Consider the following 18,838-nt stretch of genomic DNA (forward strand, 5'->3'; position numbering starts at 1 on the left):
TTAGAGATTTGAGGTTACAGGGAACACAGAGTCCCTCAGAATTGGAGAAATAGACAGGTGGATACAGAGAATTGGAATTTACTGGAGAATTCCAGGAGCAGAAACCTCCATGGGAACCAGTATTCAGGTAGGAAATCCTGAAGTGTAATTGACAAATTGCTGGAGGCTCAGTGTAGACAAGTCAGAGAGATAAAAACTCCAGGGAAGGGAGGGCCATCCTGGGGTAGTCACCACACTTTTTTAAGTGTTACCTCCTGGAGATCTATCAGGTCCTCCCAAGGGAGATCAGAAGAAAGTTCCCTCCTGCTCCTGGCAGGGAAGGGGGAAAAGTAGTCACATTGAAATACGCCTAGAGCATTCTGTTCTTCATAATAAGGTCAGCTTTCAACAGGCTGTCTTTTCAGAATCTAACCAGCTGAGATTCTCCCAGAGCCTAACCATCCATGGGAAAGGGAAACACCCAGTTCCAGCCTCTGGTCTTTCACCTGGGAGAAGGGAAATACCCAACTCCATCCTCCCCCCTCTAGCTTTCCTGCTCACCCACATGTTCGTGTTGGAACCAAACTAAAAAGCACTTGTAAAGGTGGCAGCCCAGGAGCACACGCTCACTAAAAAACTGAGACCTAATTGTAGGATTATAGAATGTTCTCACTCCCCCAACACCTTATACCAGGTCAAGAGGATTCCTACTGACAACAGGGCAATGCAACTGAAAGAACCACACACCTCAGAGCTTATTTAAGAAGAAGCCTCTAGGAAAAGGCAATGAGGGAGACAAAAACAAAGACACCAGAGGAAATCTGATCCTCCAACCCCCACAACTACAGTAAACAATGAACATGACGGAACCCCCAGCCAGCCAATCATAAAAACTCACACTAAAGTACTATTTATCTCAGTTCCTTTAACCCCGTATATCATGTCCAGCCACCTAAAGAAAATTACAAGACATACTCAGAGGTTTAAAAAAACACAGTTTGAAGACACAGAGCAAGCATCAGAACCAGAAGCAAACACAACAGGGATCTTGGAAATAGCAGATTGTGAATTTAAAACAACTATGATGAACATGCTAAGGGCTTCAGTGGAAAAAAGTGGACGAGTGCAAGAATGGATGGGTGATATAAGCACAGAAACAGACAATCGGAGAAAGAGTTGTAAGGAAATGCTAGAAATCAGAAACACTGTAATAGAAACAAAGAAGTGAAGGAAAAAGGGTGGAAACAGATGTGGTTACATTAATATCAGAGCAGATGTCAAGCCATGAAATATTATTAGAGATAAAGCTCATTATAGAGTCATTTCATCAAAAAGACAAAACCACTATAAATCATATGCTCCTAATGACAGAGACTCAAAATAAGAAGAAAATTGGCAGAACTAAAGAGAGAAATAACAAATCCACAATCATGACTGGAGTTTTTAACACCCCTGTCTCAGTAAATTGATAGAAGTAGAGAAACTCAACAAGGATTTAGAAGATTGGAGCAATAATACCAAACCAACTTGGTCTTACTGATATTTATAGAATATTATACCAAACAAATTCAGAATACACAGTCATTTCAAATGCACACAGAACATTCATCAAGCTAGACCATAAAACAATTTTGAGTGCTTAAAATACACAGAATATATGCTTTAAACACACACTGATCACCGTAAGTTCAAGAATGACAGAAACATAACTTGAAAATCTTCCCACTTTACTTATAAATTAAGCAGGACACTCCTAAATAATCCATGGGTCAAAAAAGAAATCACAAATGACATCAGAAAATATTTATAACTCAACAGTAATAAAAAATAAATCAATTTGTAGGATGGAGCTGAGACAAGGCTTAGAGGGAAACTATAGTTTTAAATGTTTACATTAGAAAATAAAAGTTTAAAAATCAATTATTTTCACTTTAAAAAGTTAAAAGATTAAAAATAAACTTAAGAAAATTAAAAAAGAAGGAAATTAAGAGCAAAAGTCAATACAATAAAAAACAAACTATAATAAAAGAGCCTCTGAGAAACTGTCAGACTCTAGAAAAGCCTAAAAAGATATGGCAACTAAATGTCAGTGGTATTCTAGATTGGATCCTGAAACAGAAAACGGATATTAGGTGAAAACTAAGGAAATGTGAATAAATAATGGACATTAGTTAATAATAATAATGTACATGTACTGGTTCATTAGCTATGACAAACATACCCTAGCAGTGTAAGTTGCTAACAACAGGAGAAACTGGGTGTTGTGTATATAGGTATTACCTGTTATATCCTTGCAACTTTTCTATTAACCTAAAACTCTCCTTCTCAATTCACTTTATGAAGGCAGCATAAGCCTGATCCTAAAACCTGAAATGGACATTACAAGAAAAGAAGATTATAAACTAATACTATTTGTGAGATATATATAAGAAGAATAATAGAAATTGACTATTTAGTGCAGAAATGCAAGACTGGTTCAATGATCAAAAATCAATTTCTCACCACATCGACAAAATAAAGGAGAAAATCATATGACCATCACAACTGGTCCAGAAAAAGCATTTAACAAATCTAATATTCATTCATTAACAAAAACTTAGCAAACTAGAAATAGAAGGAATTTTCTTTTTCTGTTAAAAGGCATCTATGAAAAGCCCACAGCTAACATCATGCTTGCTGGTGAAATAATAAATGCTTCTCCAAAGACTGGAAATAAGTTTGGGATAAATTTTAAAAATTCATGAGCTATTTATACTTTTTCAAGTATTTCTATATCCAGAAAAAGTTTCAATGTAACTTAACATTTATTGAATACTTACTAGGTGCAAAGCAGCTGCCGGGTGTTGGGAATTTTTTTAATGGTAAAAGTCCATCTGTCAAGGGATTCTAAAACAAATGCAAAAGACAGATACTCAGTGAAAGTAACTAAAATCACTTCAGTATATGTTGGAGGTCAAAAGAAGCAAAAGATAATAAATAGCTCAGGCTTTCAGAATCCAGATTCTATAGGATAGAGAATAACATATTAAGTAATTTAAATTTTATTTTATAGGTTATGGGACTTTCTCAGCTCCTGTTTTAGGTCTTTGAACAGAAGAATGATATAAAAAAGATTCTACAACCTACATGATCAAAAGCACATTTTGCAAATATTTCAGTAGGTCTGGGGCTCTGTGCTTTGACTAACATTTTACTACAAAGCAATTGATAACCAGAGAGGTGACTGATTTTCTCAAAGCTACAGATCAAATAAATAGGAAGAAAGCATGGGAAATTACAGTGAATATGAAATAGGATATGGACTTCCTTCAGCTTTTATGATGTCTACCATCCCAACTGTTGGTTAGGTATCTTAAAGAATAGAAAAATGGAAAACAGGAGTCATTTTTGGTTTTGTTTTTGACAGTTCGGTACCTCAGAAACATCCAACACTGTTCAGACAATGATAACCAGGGGAGGATGAAATAACTGGAGGAACAGGGGAAAGACTTAAAATTGGCTACAAGGAACAGATGGTCTTCTGCACTGCATTCCCACCTTCCTTTCTCTCTTCCCTACACCCATGTGCCCACCATCCAAGTGTGCACACGCTCACACACACTTGCACACACACACACATGCACAATTTGTGAGTTCCCCACAGATGCCATTAGTACTGACAACTAATCCACTGATACAGAAATCTGTCTTCTTCCCATTTTCAGTGGATAACTGGAAGGCATGAGTATAAGCAGATGTAGAAATTAATAATTATTTGAGTAAAAACAGATGAGATGCTGATAGCAAGCTGATGCTAATGAGCAGTGAGAAAGAAAAGGCTTCCAAGGATCTCATCAGACAGATTCCAGAAGCATAAGACTCCTTGTAAATGGTGAATCCTACCGTCATCAGGAGAGTGGGGTCAGATCAATCTAGGGGACAAAGTACTGATTCTTAACAAGCACGCAATTCTTAAAAGATTGTCCCTACCACATTTAATGCAGCAGAGAGAAAGCAAGACAGACTGGAAAAGTTTGGGAGGTCATGCTATGCAGAGGGCAGAATCTTAGTCCCCGAGGAAAACAATCAAAGGATTCTGTATGGTGACACATCCAGCCAATTTGCCTCGAACTGTCCCAATTCTAGTGATGAAAACCCCACATCCTAGGAAGTCCTTCAGTCCCAGACAAACCAGGACAGCTGGTCATCCTGGCTTGGGAAGGCTCTTTAACCCTAAGAACCCTAAGGTCAAGGTTTTAGGCGATAGGTCACATGCTGTATGGCCTCAAAGCCCTAGATACTGTCCATCTACACGAGCAGGAAAAGAGTAGATGCCACACCCCTCCTCCGGAGCCAACCCCACTGACATGGAGCCCATGCCGTCCAGACTGTTAAGGGTGGGCTATTCAAGGCAGAGAGACATGCCATGCTCCCCTCACAGTGGTCAAATCTACTGTTTCCTCTCTCTCTTTTTTTTTTTTTAACATTTTATATCAGGGTATAGCTGATTAACAGCGTTGTGACCGTTTCAGATGAACAGCAAAGGGACTCAGCCATACACAGACATGTATCCACTCTCCCCCCATCTCCCCTCCCATCCAGGCTGCCACGTGACACTGAGCAGAGATCCTCGTGCTCTACGGCAGGACCTTGTTGGTTTTCCATTTTAATACAGCAGTGTGTACATGTCCATCCCAAACTCTCTGACTATCCCTTCCCTCCCTCCTCCCCCTGCTGGCAACCACCTCTACTGCTTCCTCTTGATTCACTATGGTAGCCTATCCTCTGAGAAAGAGGTTGCATAAGACTCCTCCCAAAGAGCACCAAACACTACCCGAGATGCTTTTCTCGGGTTCAGCAGACTCCTGAATACAGCCAGGGCTATGTGCTTCGGGGTGATGACAACAGCTGACACCAACTGGGCACTCACTGCGCTCTACAATCTAGGGCCACGGCTGACAACGTGGGCTGCACCCTGTAATAACCTGTATCAGCTCCCTAGGTCTGCTGTAACCAAGTATGACACTGGACGGCTGTAAACGAAAATGCATTCCCTCACAGTTCTGGAGGCTAGAAGTCAAATCCTCGGGGACCAAGATTCTGCCCTCTGCGTAGACTGATCCCCAAACTTTTCCAGTCTGTCTTGCTTTCTCTCTGCTGCATTAAATGTGGTAGGGACAATCATTCAAGTTCTGGAGGCTAGAAGACTTCACCTGGGACTTCTCTGGTGACACAGTGGATAAGTATCTGCCCACCAAGGCAGGAGACACGGGTTCGATCCCTGGTCTGGGAAGATCCCAGCAAGTCCATGTGCCACAACCTCCGAGCCTGTGCTCTAGAGCCCAGGAGCCCCAGCCACTGACGTCCACATGCCCTAGAGCCTGAGCTCCGCAACCAGAGAGCAGCCCCCACTCGCCGCAACCAGAGAAAAGCCCATGCAGCAACAAAGATCCAGCACAGCTAAAAGTAAACAAATAAAATTATTTTTAAAATGTTTTTCTGGAGGGCTCTGAATGGGAGCCTGTTCCATGCCCTTCCCCTAGCTCCTGGCGGCTGGAGGTAATCCGTGGCATTGCTTGGCATCTACAGATGCATGACTTCAACTCTACTTTCTTGGTTACGTATGTGGCACTGTTCCTGTGACTCATCACGTCATTGTGTCTCTGTGGACATGTGTCTTTGGGCCTCTTCTCTTCTTATGAGCACATCGGTCATGTTGGTGTAAGGGCTCACCCTCACGCCGGTATACTCTCATCTTCACTAATGACATCTGCAGTGACGCTATTTACAAACACCGTCACATTCTGAGGTTCCGGGAAGAGCACGAATTTGTGAGGGGACACAATTCAACCCAGTACATACTGAAGGACATTTTTATAATCCAGAACAATCCCAGACCCTGGGAATGGGACCAAGGCATCAGTATTCTTTAAAGATCTCCAGGTAAATCCACTGTGCTATTAAGTTTGAGAACCACTGCTCTGGGGAGGTTATAGGTCCCCCTTTACGTGCGTCTTCAGAAAATCAGGTTGAGTTTCCTTCACCAAAATCTTTAGCTCCCATCACCTAATCCTTATGGATTGTTTTTATTTGTAGATGGATGAATAAGCTTACCTTCAAGTCTCATCCCCAAATCACTTAAGAAGTCTGTATATAATTAAATACATCTAACTCCAATCACTTCTTTGTTCCATGTTCCCTCAGAACTCCTGTATTAAGTTGGGATGATATTAATCTCACTCACTTATGTGTCACCTTTTAAACATTTTAATTTTTTGTGTCCTATCTGCACGTTTAATCCCAAATTTTCTGTATCTTTGATATTCTCTCCCATGCTATTCATTCCATAAATGCCACTTGTCCCCTCTCTCTCTCTCTCTCTCACACACACACACACACACACACACATGCTCTGACACACGCAAGTTACTGTTGGTGCTTCTTAAATGCTGCTGACTGAGAATCCACATTCTGCGAACTACAGTCAGATGAGAACATGTAACCAAATCTCACACGTTACTGTTTTAATGAAGGTAAATTTTGTTGAAAATCATTCATGTGCTTTTTTCTTCTAGATTTCTGAAGATGCCGTCATCACTCTAGAATTGCCCAAGGCCCCGGGAGGCTCCCAGCTACACAAAAGGCAGAATCTTTATCAAAATAGTAAAAAAGGAATGGCAAGAATAATTTTCATTTTACGGCTTTCAGAAACCAGGCTACACAGCAAAACAGTAGGCTTGAGGCCAGGCTTTTGTCTTGAAAGCTGATGTTCCCCATTCCACCCCATCCCCTTAACCCATCCGTGCTCTCACTTTAATTACCAAGAACCAAGGCTGGATGTCACTAATGCATGAAAGACCCGCTGTCATTTGGATTCTATGCCCCTCTACCCAGGACTCAGGTGGTAAAGAATTCTGCCTGCCAGAATTTCCCTGGGTCAGGAAGATTCCCTGCAGAAGGGAATGGCAACCCAGTCCAGTATTCTTGCCTGGAGAATTCCATGGACAGAGGAGCCTGGAGGGCTACAGTCCATGGGGCCACAGAGAGTCAGACATGACTGAGCAACTAACACCTTACTTTCACCCAGGCAGGAAAGCCAATGCGTGCTACCCCAAGGCAAAGGAGACTGTCATAGAGCAGAGCGGAGGGGACCAAGGATCCATCCCTTTCCAGCCTGGAAGGTGGGGGAAGGGGAGGGCGGGAGGGTAGAGCTGTTTGACGCAGGTCTCACTTCCTTCTCTGAGCTTCGGCACAGAATAAGGAAACCAAGCGGAGTAGGAGGCATGGCCCTGGCTCCCTACATGGATTTCTAGGAAAAAAAAAAAAAAAACAAACAGTCTCAAGCTGCCTGCACCATCCTAGGGCCAGGCCACATCAGTGTGGCCACACGGCAAGGAGGGAGTAAGGAGGGCCCTCCTGATTCACTCTCTCAAGCCACCTCCCCTTCCAGCAGGGCACTGAGGCTGCGTTGACTGACAGGGCCTGTCAAGGGCCTGTGTGTGAGGACCACAGCCATTGAGGGTCAAAGGTCAGCCAGGGAACCAGCCCCAGGCCAGCCCCAGGCCACACCAGCCACATTCAAGATGCGACACCAGAAGCACTGAGGAGCCCAAACAGAGTCAGCAACCTAAGAACACAGCCCTGATAACCAAGGACCCAGCTCCTCCCCTCGCCCATGAGGTCCTAGGAGCCACGGCCCCTCGTCCAGACACTGAATGCCTCCCCTTACACCAGATGCCATTTTGGGGGGGAAGAGAAGCAGGAGGAACATGCAGGCAATCTGAAATTCAAAGCATTTTTTTCCTAGAAAGGCTGAGCATTCCTTGAAGGCTCTGTTTAAATGCTCAAATCAGACATTCACTCAAACCAAATTAGACATTTAGTTATTTTTTTTCCACTGTGGGGTGGGGAGGGAGGGAATCGTGAATTAAATGAAAACAGCTATAAACAAAATACAGAAATCACGTTGCCTCTTCCTATCCAAGCTGCAGTGAGAGTCAAGATTTTTCAAAGCCATTACACCAGCCTGCCCTTTCCTGACAGGCCAACAGCTCTGGATTCATTTCTGAAGCTGCAAAATACCCAGACAACAATGAGGACAGAAATTCTTCTCCAAACTACAGAGCAGTGAGTTACCTAGCAATGGGTCACTGATTTATCATACCGGCTGTATATAAATTAAATTTTAAAACGCAAATTGATTTCATTTCCAGTTACTAAATATCCAGGTGGCTTGCTGCATTAATTACAATTGACGTGGAGGTTAATAATTTCGCCCTCTGATCTCCACCTCTTTCAAAGCGAATGCCTTGCTAGTCCTGCTGATCACATTGTGGGGGGTGGGGGTAGGGGAGCGTGGGAGTGGATCAGGAAGCAGGGCCCTGATGAATCATGCAGGAGATGAACTGTTTAAAGCATCCTCACCCCATGCCTGAGCAGGGTATATTATCATGCTGGCAGCTAGCAGCAAGTGCATCAGAGGGATACTATGGGCAAGGTGACAATCGGTGAAGCCCCGTCACCTGCACAGGGACCCTCTCTGTCTTCAGCATCCAGTGAAATCCCAAGGCAGGCTGCACCCTGGGGAAGAGCCAACAACTGCCCACTCCCAAGAAGCTCAGGCAGAGCGAAGCTCCAGCCACAGGCTAACAAGCTCTCCTAAGGTGGATTTAATAGCACTGCCATGGGGCAAAACCGGGCACCAATAATCTGAGTTCCCGCTGACATCAGACTCTTGCTAGACAGATGGGTCCTGGGCTTATTAAATTCCTAGGAAAAGGAAATCATCAGACCCCCCTCATCAGAAAGTCCTGGGATATGAGACTCTGGCTCTAAGATGCCATTCAGATGCTCTTCTAAACAGAACACATGGGGTTAATTGCATTTTCTTTTCCAGTCCCTCCGCAGGCAGAGCTGTGTTTGGCAAGTGGTTTGAAGGTGAGGTTGTGGAAACCACTTGTGAAAATTAGGTGAGAAAACATCTCCTTCCTTCATCAGCTGCCAAGTGCTATTGAGTCCTCGTCCAAATGTCCTTTTGTGGACTAAGTACCAAACGTTTGACTGAAATCTCCTAATTCCAAAGACCAAAAAGCTACTTGGCAGATACCAAGACATGGATTCAAATGCCACCGGTGACGGGCACAGCAACATAGCAGCTCCATGAGACCTGCTTACAGTCCCCACTCAGCTCAGGTTCTGAATGTTCACATCAGTCTCAAAAACTAGCCCAGGAACTTGAAACAATGTCGTAAATGATGATCAGAATCCCAGGTTCATCCAAGTCTCTCATAGTATAGAGGAGGTATCTGTGACTTGCTGAACTCACTTTAGTGTGTTAAGCTTCTGCTCAGCCTCTTCCTAACTATACTACCCTGGATGAGTCGCTTCTCTAAGTCATAAAATAATAATCATGTTGACACCAAAAAGGCCTCCTTCCATTCAATGAACCACGTGTCAAGAACTACAGGAGGAGCAGAGGGTTCAAAGCACAAAGACTGGCCCACTGGCCTGGTTCTTCTGCCTCTAGCTGGGTACTCTCAGGGAGGTTTCCCCACCTTAAATTAGTAACCCAGGCAGGCTCTAACTAACCTGGATAAATTCCAACTGCTCCATTTACTAGTTATCAAATTTGAATAAGTTACTGCCATTTCCTTACTGGTTTAAAAAAAAAAGTATTCATAAAAGCAGTATCATAAAGTTGCTATGAATATTAAGTGATAATATGCACAAATATCCCTTGGCACACTACCTGGAATCGAGGACTCAATTCAGGTGGTTATATTTTTATTGTTGCTTTTAATAAGAAAGCAGCTTATGGTAAGGAGAATACTTACCTGACACCAAAAACAGTATTTAGTAGATGCTAAGTAATTATTTTCTTCCATCAGCAAGAACCTTCAAGAAGCAAGGACTACAACTCTTTAAGAGAGAATTAAAATGAAACATGGTAAGTACAAGCACAGGGGAAATAAAGAGCGATGGGACACAAAGAAAGGCTGATTCTATCCGGAAGAAAGTAAAAGACTTTGAGAAAGTGGTGACACTAGATTGAGGAAAGTCTGATTAGGATCACAGAGAATGTAGGTAGGAGAAGAGAAACTTCCCCTCCACCCTGTTATGTTTAGTGACCGGGGCCAGTGAATTAAAGTAACAAAAGACAACTTAACAAGAGAAAAGATTTATTTCATATACACATGGAGGAGGGCTCACAGAAAAGGCATGAAACTCCAAGAAGCAGTTTGGCCTATGAGCTTATAGACCCTTTTAACAAAGGGCAGTACACGGTAGAGAAATGACAAGATAAAGGAGTTTGATCTTCTTAGGGATAGTAAATTGTGGGAAGGTAAATATATAAGGGAAACTGATGGGAGATAAGGGTTATTTAGTAACGTTTATAAGTAAGAAACAAGCCTGGAGAACAAACCTTACTAATAAATCTTACTAAAATCTTAAATATTGAGGCTTCCCTGGTGGCTCAGATGGTAAAGAATTACCTGCAATGTGGGAGACCTGGGTTCAATCCCTGGATTGGAAGATCCCCTAGAGAAGGGAACAGCTACCCACTCCAGTATTCTGGCATGGAGAATTCCATGGACAGAGAAGCCTGGCAAGCTACAGTCCATGGGGGCCACACAGAGTCGGACACAACTGAGTGACTTTCACTTTGGGCTTCCCTGGTAGCTCAGCTGGTAAAGAATCCACCCGCAATGCAGGAGGACACAGTTTGATTACTGAGTTGGGAAGATCCCCTGGAGAAGGGATAGGCTACCCACTCCAGTATTCTTGGGCTTCCCTGGTGGCCCCGCTGGTGAAGAATCTGCCTGCAATTCGGGAGACCTGGAAACTCCAAGAAGCGGTTTGGCCTATGAGCTTATAGACCCTTTTAACAAAGAGCAATAAATTGTGGAGAAATGACCAGAGAAAGGAGTCTGATCTTCTTAGAGACAGTAAATTGTGAGAAGGTAAATATATAAGGGAAATTGATTGAAGATAAGGGTTATTTAGTAAGGTTTATAAGTAAGACACAAGTCTGTAGAACATACCTTACTACATCGTACTAAATCTTACTAAAATCTTAAATATTACAAATGAAATGTACATATCACTTATCTTTAATAACAAGAGTCTAACCATCTTTGGTGATTGAGTCATTCTCTTCTTCCTGGTACAGGAGACAGGAGGGGCACACTTTCAGAAAGGGAAATAAATGCCCTGCTTTTGGGCAGAAAGAAAAGAATAGAATTTCTTCTATGTCTTCTGTTTCTTAAATGCCTTCAGCTCAAAATAATCTTTGTTCCAAAGTGGCTTATTGGGTGTGTAAATATATACATATATATTATATATATATATATGCTAAGTCACTTCAGTCATGTTCAATTCTGTGTGATCCCATGGACTACAGCCCACCAGGCTCCTCTGTCCATGGGATTCTCCAGGCAAGAATACTGGAGTGGGTTGTATGGCCTTCTCTAGGGGATCTTCCCAATCCAGGGATCGAACCTGTGTCTCTTATGCTGCATTGGCAGACGGGTTCTTTACCACTAGCACCACCCGGGAAGCCCTTATTGGGAGGGTGGCATATTCTGATCCCCCCAAGAGCAAGGTCATTTCAGACAAAGGAAGAGTTTAAGCAAAGGCTTGGAACTGGAACTGTGTGCAGCATGTGTGGGGAATAATGACAATTTTGATATGGTTAGAACCCCAGGCATGTGAGTAGAAGATCCAAGGATGAATCACTACCAGAAAAGAAGTTAAAAAGGCAGAAATAGGTAGGCATTAAATTGTCCTGGGCTTTGGATACCATGCTAAGAGTTCAGGCTTCACCTCTGGGCCAGTGTTTCTCAAGATGGAGCCCATAGATGGTCTACATTAGAATAACCTAGAATGTTAACTAGAAAAGCAGGTCCCTGAGCTCCACTCCAAATTTAACAAGTCATAGTCTCTGGGAGAGATGCCTGGGGATCTGCACATTTCACAAGTTGGGCAAACTGAAGTTTGAGGACCACTGGTACAGAGAGTGGGACCCTTCGAAGACTAAAGGTTACAGCTGAAGGTTACAGTAAAAATTATGACTTAGAAATAGACAGCTGTGTGGACAATGTCTTGGACAGGTCTGGAGACAGGAAAGCAAGCAAGACCAGGGGACTAAAACAGAACTATAAGCACTGAGGCCTCGGGCCAAAATACAAGGCACCCCTTTAAGGAGGGGGTGGTCAGCTAAGGGGAGACTTTTAGGCCTTTCAGAAGAAACTGAAAGAGCAAATGAGTATAGTTAGACATCAAACAGGGATGTACAATCAGTGGATAGATCTGCAGAGGCTGTTAAGATCTATCAGAGACACTGCTTCCCGGAAAGTTAGATGTGGGCAAGTGACAAGATATTATCTTCTTCTGAGGGATGGAAGCCACCAATGGCTGTAAGCAACAAAACTTCACTGTCTTTATCTAACCAATGAAGAATCCATCAGAAATCCCACCAATAGACCTGTCAGACTAAACAAGAGAGGGAAATGGATGTTACCCTCACTGTATGAACTAGAAAAAGGAATGAGAACAGAACGGGAAAAGCTCATTTTGTCCAATAATATATATATTATTCCTAACCCCAGGAAGAGCCAGACTATAGAAATAGAAAAATATTAGGGGGGAAAAATGGAAACTGGGAAATATAATATATAAAAATAAAGATATTCTTCTAAAAGTAAGGTGATCTGGGGCAGAAGCTAGAGGGGGCAGAACTTTGAGATAAAGCAGCTATTTCCTAGTTCTGCTTCCATTCTTCCTGAATTCTCCTCACCACTTTTTCCAGCCATCCAGCTCTGCACATGTATTTCATTAGAATATGAATGAGGAGCCCTTTGGGAGAATTTTATGCTGCCATGGCAATGGTCTCCATGGCAACTGTTAATTAATTGGATGCTGATGAAGTAGAAGAAGAAAAAAAAAAGCCAACCAGAACGGATACAACTCTAGGGGCAGTCATGGTGTACAGTAATTATATTAATTTCATTCAGCAAAGGCATGTCGCAGGTCAGAAATGCAAATAGCGCCTCCGCAGCCACCACCTACTCGGAGAGGATGGCTTTCAGATCAGACACATGTGGATGGGTGACTAGAGCCCTGACAATGCAAAACAAAACAAACAAACACACACACACACAAATACCCCACATATGGCTGCCCCAGCCTGGGCGGATTCCCCAGGGAGACAAACTCATTCTAACACGCGAGTGGGTTGACCCTACTGAGAGTGGCCACAGGCAGCAGCCATAACCCACGATAACTGTTTGCCTTCACGCCTTCTTTACAGCAAATGACACCAACCAGGCAGGAAAACAATGACATATGACCCTGCAGAGCTGTCCAGCTATGAAGTGTCTTCTGATGGAAGGGTAAGGAGGTTTGGTTTGTCACCACCTTCTGAAGATGGCACCACGGTTCCTATACACACACAGACAGCTCACAGTTCAGAAAGAACACTGATCTGAGGGCAGGAGAGGAGGATCGGCATAGAAGAGACCCTGAAAGAGGCTCCCACAAGTCCGCTTTCTCTGAAGAAAGCAAAGTGGAGACCAGACAGGGGGGTGAGTGGGAGGAGGCAATTGCTTTGGGGCAAAAGTTTCTCCACTACTGTCCTCCACCTTCACCCCACCTCAAGCCTGTTTCCTCAATTACCCAAATTATATGCAGACCCCAGGGAACTGGGGATTTGATTTCCTTGTATGTTTTTCCTAGAATTTTCCATTTCATTTGCCTGTTGAGGTTAAACCAAGGGAAGTAGTTAGGAAATGCTGAGCATAGCTTAGAAGCCCTCCCACCGCACTCCCTCCTTCCTGGCCCTAACCAAGAAACCTCGGCAAACAGGATCCAAGGCAGTGACCTTGACACCCCCACGCAAGCACAGACACCCCTCCCAACTCCGGATTCTGTGGGGCTTTCTACAGACCTTCCCTGTGACCAGTATTTACAAGTTTTGTAAGTGTTTGGAAATGGGGTTCTGAAAGCAACTCCTTGAGCTGCAAATTCAGCCACAAACTGGCGCAATGAAAGTGGAAGCCCTCCCCCCATGTCATTTCCCTGTTTTAACAGTAATCTGAAAAACCCACACCCTTCTCACAATCACATCAGGCTCAAAAAGTGCAACCCACTCTTGTTGTCACTCACATCTTTGTTATTACTCTACACAAGCATCTTATTGTGCAGAACACTGGGCCAGGTGTCACCCAGACGGGTACCTGACCTCTGTCTTCAAAAACCTGACAAAGACCAAAATGACCTAATTCACACTTCCTATCCATAAAGATGTGGGTTTTTTTTGGCGGGGGTGGGGGGTGGTGGCAGGGAGGAAGACATCTATGTAAGCCACTCTCAGAGGCTTACACCAAAATTCTAAGCCACAAGAGTACATTCCAACATCCTTCTTGTTATCAGCACCTGCATCACACTATGTACAAAGCTAATATCTTCAATCTGAGCCGAGACCAAAGCACATATGGTCATCTAAAGGAGGGGCACCCTTTCATGTACTCAGGCAGCCATTCCTAGGGAGTAAATCTCCCCCCTTTTTCCAGGGAGCCAATTACTGTTTTCGCTGCTAGCACTGAAGACAGGGTGGAGGAAGGGAGAAAGAAGAAAGGCACGCTTGAATCGATGATCTGCTTCCAATAATAATCCAGGCCATCTGGTCTGACTTTCCTGCCTTATCGACAAATACCCAAAGCACCTAGGAGAAGGAACACAAAAACCAGATTCGTCTGTGATAATATCCATAATATACGTAATTTGTGGCTTAAATGATTAACTGAAAAAGTCAATTCAGTCTGTGATAAAGGAAACCATAAATGCCCCTTTGACCTCTGGAATATTTAAAATTGCTGTGAAGATTACCTCATTCTTGTTTCAGAAATCATTAAGGTTTCACCATACAATTTGCAGAATGTCAGGGTTGCTAAGTGGCCATAAAAACTCCGGTAGACCCAGGAAGGGGGTTGAATTGGAATGCGAGTGAACGTGGCTGCAGGCGCCTCTGCTCCACCAGCAGGGAAATCATTTCACAAAATAATCAGAACGCAAGGACAATGCATTCCAGGTTTTCACAGTAAAAGATTTCATCTCCTTTAAAACTAGTTATATAGGATGTGTTCAAAAGGGGGCACCTTGCAGAGCCTTTCCTTTTATTAATATCACTGTGATTAATTCAGATGGAACCATTTTTGAACGTCGGAAAAAGGCCAAGTGGCCCTATTAATTGGTAATGATCACAGAATGGTTTAAGTGTCCATATCCCTTTATAGCATCCTCAGGTCAGCACATTTATGGAAGGTCAGGGGGAAACTGATTTCTTTCACTTCCTCCCAGTCAAGTGCAAATACACACAAAGATATCAAGAGAGAAAAAAATGTGGACTGATGGGTTTTGTTTTTTGTTTAAGGTTTGTTTTTTTTTTTTTTTTTTTCATTTCAAGACTGCTTTAAAATATACTGCATATATGATATCATAAACATATATCATTATTGATATATGCTATCAAAAAATCAAGGTTCTAATTCCATATAAAATATAACTCACTAAAGCACCTATTTCTTCTGAATATATGCATTCAATGTTTCTCAGCGCTTCTACCCTAGAAGTCAGAAGACCTAAGCTTGAAACATGGTCCTATTTCCAATCTCATACAAGACACTCAACCTAGTTAAGCTTCAGTTTCCACACCTCTCAAGGAGGTACGATACTTAGACAGTTTATGCGGTGTTTAGAAATTCAAAGGAGATCATATCGGAGAAGGGCACGGCAACCCACTCCAGGATTCATGCCTGGAGAATTCCATGGACAGAGGAACCTGGTGGGCTACAGTTCATGGGGTTGCAAAGAGTCAGACACTACTGAGTCACACACACACACACACACACACACACACACACACACAGACGTGCAGGAGCAGTGTGTAAACGTGGGGGCTAAGCCCAGCAGGACAGAGCACAGTCCCTGCCTACAAGGAGCTTACAATCTAGTACGACATTCCTCTCTTTATTGCTTTTGTTACCTACTGCTCTGTGAACTGCACCCTCAAATTGCTTCCCTCTAATGCTAAATGTTGGCACGATCATGGCATCACCTTGGAGAAGTCCCGGAGACAGAGAATCTCTCAAGTTCAAGCCTTGTCTCTTTGCTGAAACTTTTCACTCCACATGATCAAGCAGTAGGTTCTGAACCATCCCTTTCCCTTCACCGACCTCTTCAACACTCCCCTCCTTCACCCAGGTATAAAAATACTCCCGCCTCTGAAATCCATGTTTCCCAGTTCTATCACCTTTGACCCTTCCTTGCACCCTCTTCACAGACCACCTGGTCACCACCCCTGATTCACCTGAGAACTTTAGTATCTTTCTCCTGGTCTCTCTCTCCTGTCCTGGTCCTGTCATCATCCGACAGTCCTAGTGTATGAGAGAATGACCTCAGCTAATAGCCTGGCTGCAAAGCTCCTCAACCTCTTGAACTCAGTGAGATTCGCCCGCCATCGAATCTCACAGTGAGAGTCTCACCCACTATCACAGCCATACCTGGGGTCTTCTTGTGATGGGAAAACAAAGACCAACATGCCCACGTCTGCCCCAGACCACCATTCGTTCCACCTTATTCCCTCAGGTCCATCTTCCTTCTTGTTACTATATCCCAAGATGACCTTCAGTTCTCAGCTGTTCTCTTGTCCACCCGTCCATCACCTGTCTTATTATTTCTCATCCCTTCTTATCCAACCTAGTTTCCATAAAGTACCTCTTCAATTCCTTTTGCCAAAAGGCTCAGCTTACTTGAACTCTTTCATGACCTACCCTCGCTGCTGAGGAATCCTGCAGGAAGGCGTATGGAATGTCAGATGATGCCACTGCAAGCTTAAGTTCTCCCATAGCAACTGAGTCCTGAACGACTCTTACTAGTATTCCCTTCCCTGATCACCTCTCTCTCCCATTCCCCTGTAGCAGGTATTCTAAAACCTCACCACTTTTTATAGTCCCTAACTTAACCCTTGTCTATCTGACTTTGCAAATTAACCAGCATTTTATTTCACCAAGAAAATAGAAACTATTCATAGAAAACCCCTTTGACACACACCTACCTACATATAACTTACCTACATCTACATTAATTCTCATCTTGCTTCCCAAATCTAGGGGGATGTGTTTTGTTAACTTAAAACCTCTTATAATAGGTGAACTTATAAAGTTATCTAATCTCTCCCATATTTTAACCACTATGTTTTGATCGTATGTTTCTAACAAAACCCTCCCTCAACCAATTCTCCCCTCTCACTTTCCCATCTCTCCCACATGAACAGCTAAAGTGAAACGTGTCAGTCACTCAGTCGTGTCCAGCTCTTTGCAACCCCGTGGACTGTAGCTGGCCAGGCTCCTCTGTCCATGGAATTCTCCAGACAAGAATATTGGAGTGGCTTGCCATTGCCTTCTCCAGGGGATCTTCTGGACCAAGGGATTGAACCTGGGTCTCCTGCACTGCAGGCAGAGTCTTTACCATATGAACCAGAACAGCCAATCCCTTCAAAAAGTCTGTATTTCCTTTTGTCCCTATTACTCTTCATCCAAACATTAAGGTGGATCATCTGTTAGATGTATATATTAGATGTATATATCTACCCAGGATTGAAATTTCTAGGACAGAGTTCAGCACTTTTTCAGCTTTAATTGCTTCCCAAAGTGGTTTCCAAAGTACCAATTTATCCCCCCAAGAACAATGTAGGAGTACTAGTCTGTCTACACCCTCACCAATTTTGATGTTTTTTTGTCTCTCATTTTAACCACTTTGGTATATATGTATTAGCATTTCATTACAATTTTAATTGGCATTTCCCTGATGACTAATGACACTGAACAAATTTTCACACTTTTACTGGCCTTTTAGATATCCTTATTTGTAAAGTTCTTATTTGTCTTTTTCCTTATTGGTTTAGAAGAGTTTTTTATTCTGTAGATGAGTTCTTAGTGGAATATATGTGTAGAAAATATCTTTTACCACTCCTTTCACTCATCTCTTCTTTTCTTAATATATATACCTATAATTGAAGCATAGTTGATTTACAATGTTTCAGGTTTATAGCAAGGTGATTCAATTATACATATAGACATATTATTTTTGAGATTATTTTCCATTATAGCTTATTACACAAGATATCGACTATAGGTCCCTATTCTATATTCACCCATCTTAATAATGTACTTCTTGGTGTTTTTTGGTGAACAGAAATTCTCAATCTTAATCTAATCCAGTTTTTCCCTTTATCTAGTTATTTTTCTTTTGGATCTTTTTTTTTTTTTAAATCTTTACCTCCTCCAAGGTCACGAAATAGTTACCTATTTTCTAAAAGCTATATTATTTTTCACAATTACATGAGCAATCCATCTGGAATCGATCTGTGTGCACAGTGTAAAATAGGATGTTATTTGATTTTGAATCTGTGGCACCTAATAAAGAATTCAGTTAATCCTTAATAAATATTGCCAAAATTTATGAGATAGCATTGGGAGATACGGAAAGGAAAAGCAAGATTGGGGCCAGGACTGCACAGCATCACATATTTTCCCCGAGAACACCCTGCGTTCTGGGCTTCCTCACCCCCGGTCACTGCCCACCTGTTGCTATGTGGCCAAATTCTAACAGTTGGGATAATTTCCGCAATACTTAATCTCCAACCAGAAGCCAAACCCCAGAATTTTTGTTTTAACCATTATGATTTAAAAAGCATCATCTTGAGGAAAATATAGCTACTTCACGTTCCAACATACATGTCTGGAGACTAAAAAGCTCCCAGAAATCTAAAAGCATCTTCACAAAAAAACAGACTGCTTAGATTAGGAAAAGCGCTACTTTG

At 42.6% G+C, this 18,838-nt stretch overlaps 1 long non-coding RNA gene across 3 annotated transcripts in view; it reads right to left on the reverse strand.

Moving 5' to 3' along the window:
- Nucleotides 1-18,838, reverse strand: part of LOC133050341 (uncharacterized) — a 158,252-nt gene that overhangs the window by 73,086 nt on the left and 66,328 nt on the right. For all 3 annotated transcript variants that reach the window (XR_009691598.1, XR_009691599.1, XR_009691600.1), the window contains 2 exons: nt 2,799-2,865; nt 2,260-2,346 (listed from right to left, as the gene is read on the reverse strand). This is a non-coding gene — a long non-coding RNA (uncharacterized LOC133050341). The remainder of the gene's footprint in view (nt 1-2,259; nt 2,347-2,798; nt 2,866-18,838) is intronic.

The sequence above is a fragment of the Dama dama genome, chromosome 32 (genome assembly GCF_033118175.1).
Source record: "Dama dama isolate Ldn47 chromosome 32, ASM3311817v1, whole genome shotgun sequence".
NCBI lineage: Eukaryota > Metazoa > Chordata > Mammalia > Artiodactyla > Cervidae > Dama > Dama dama.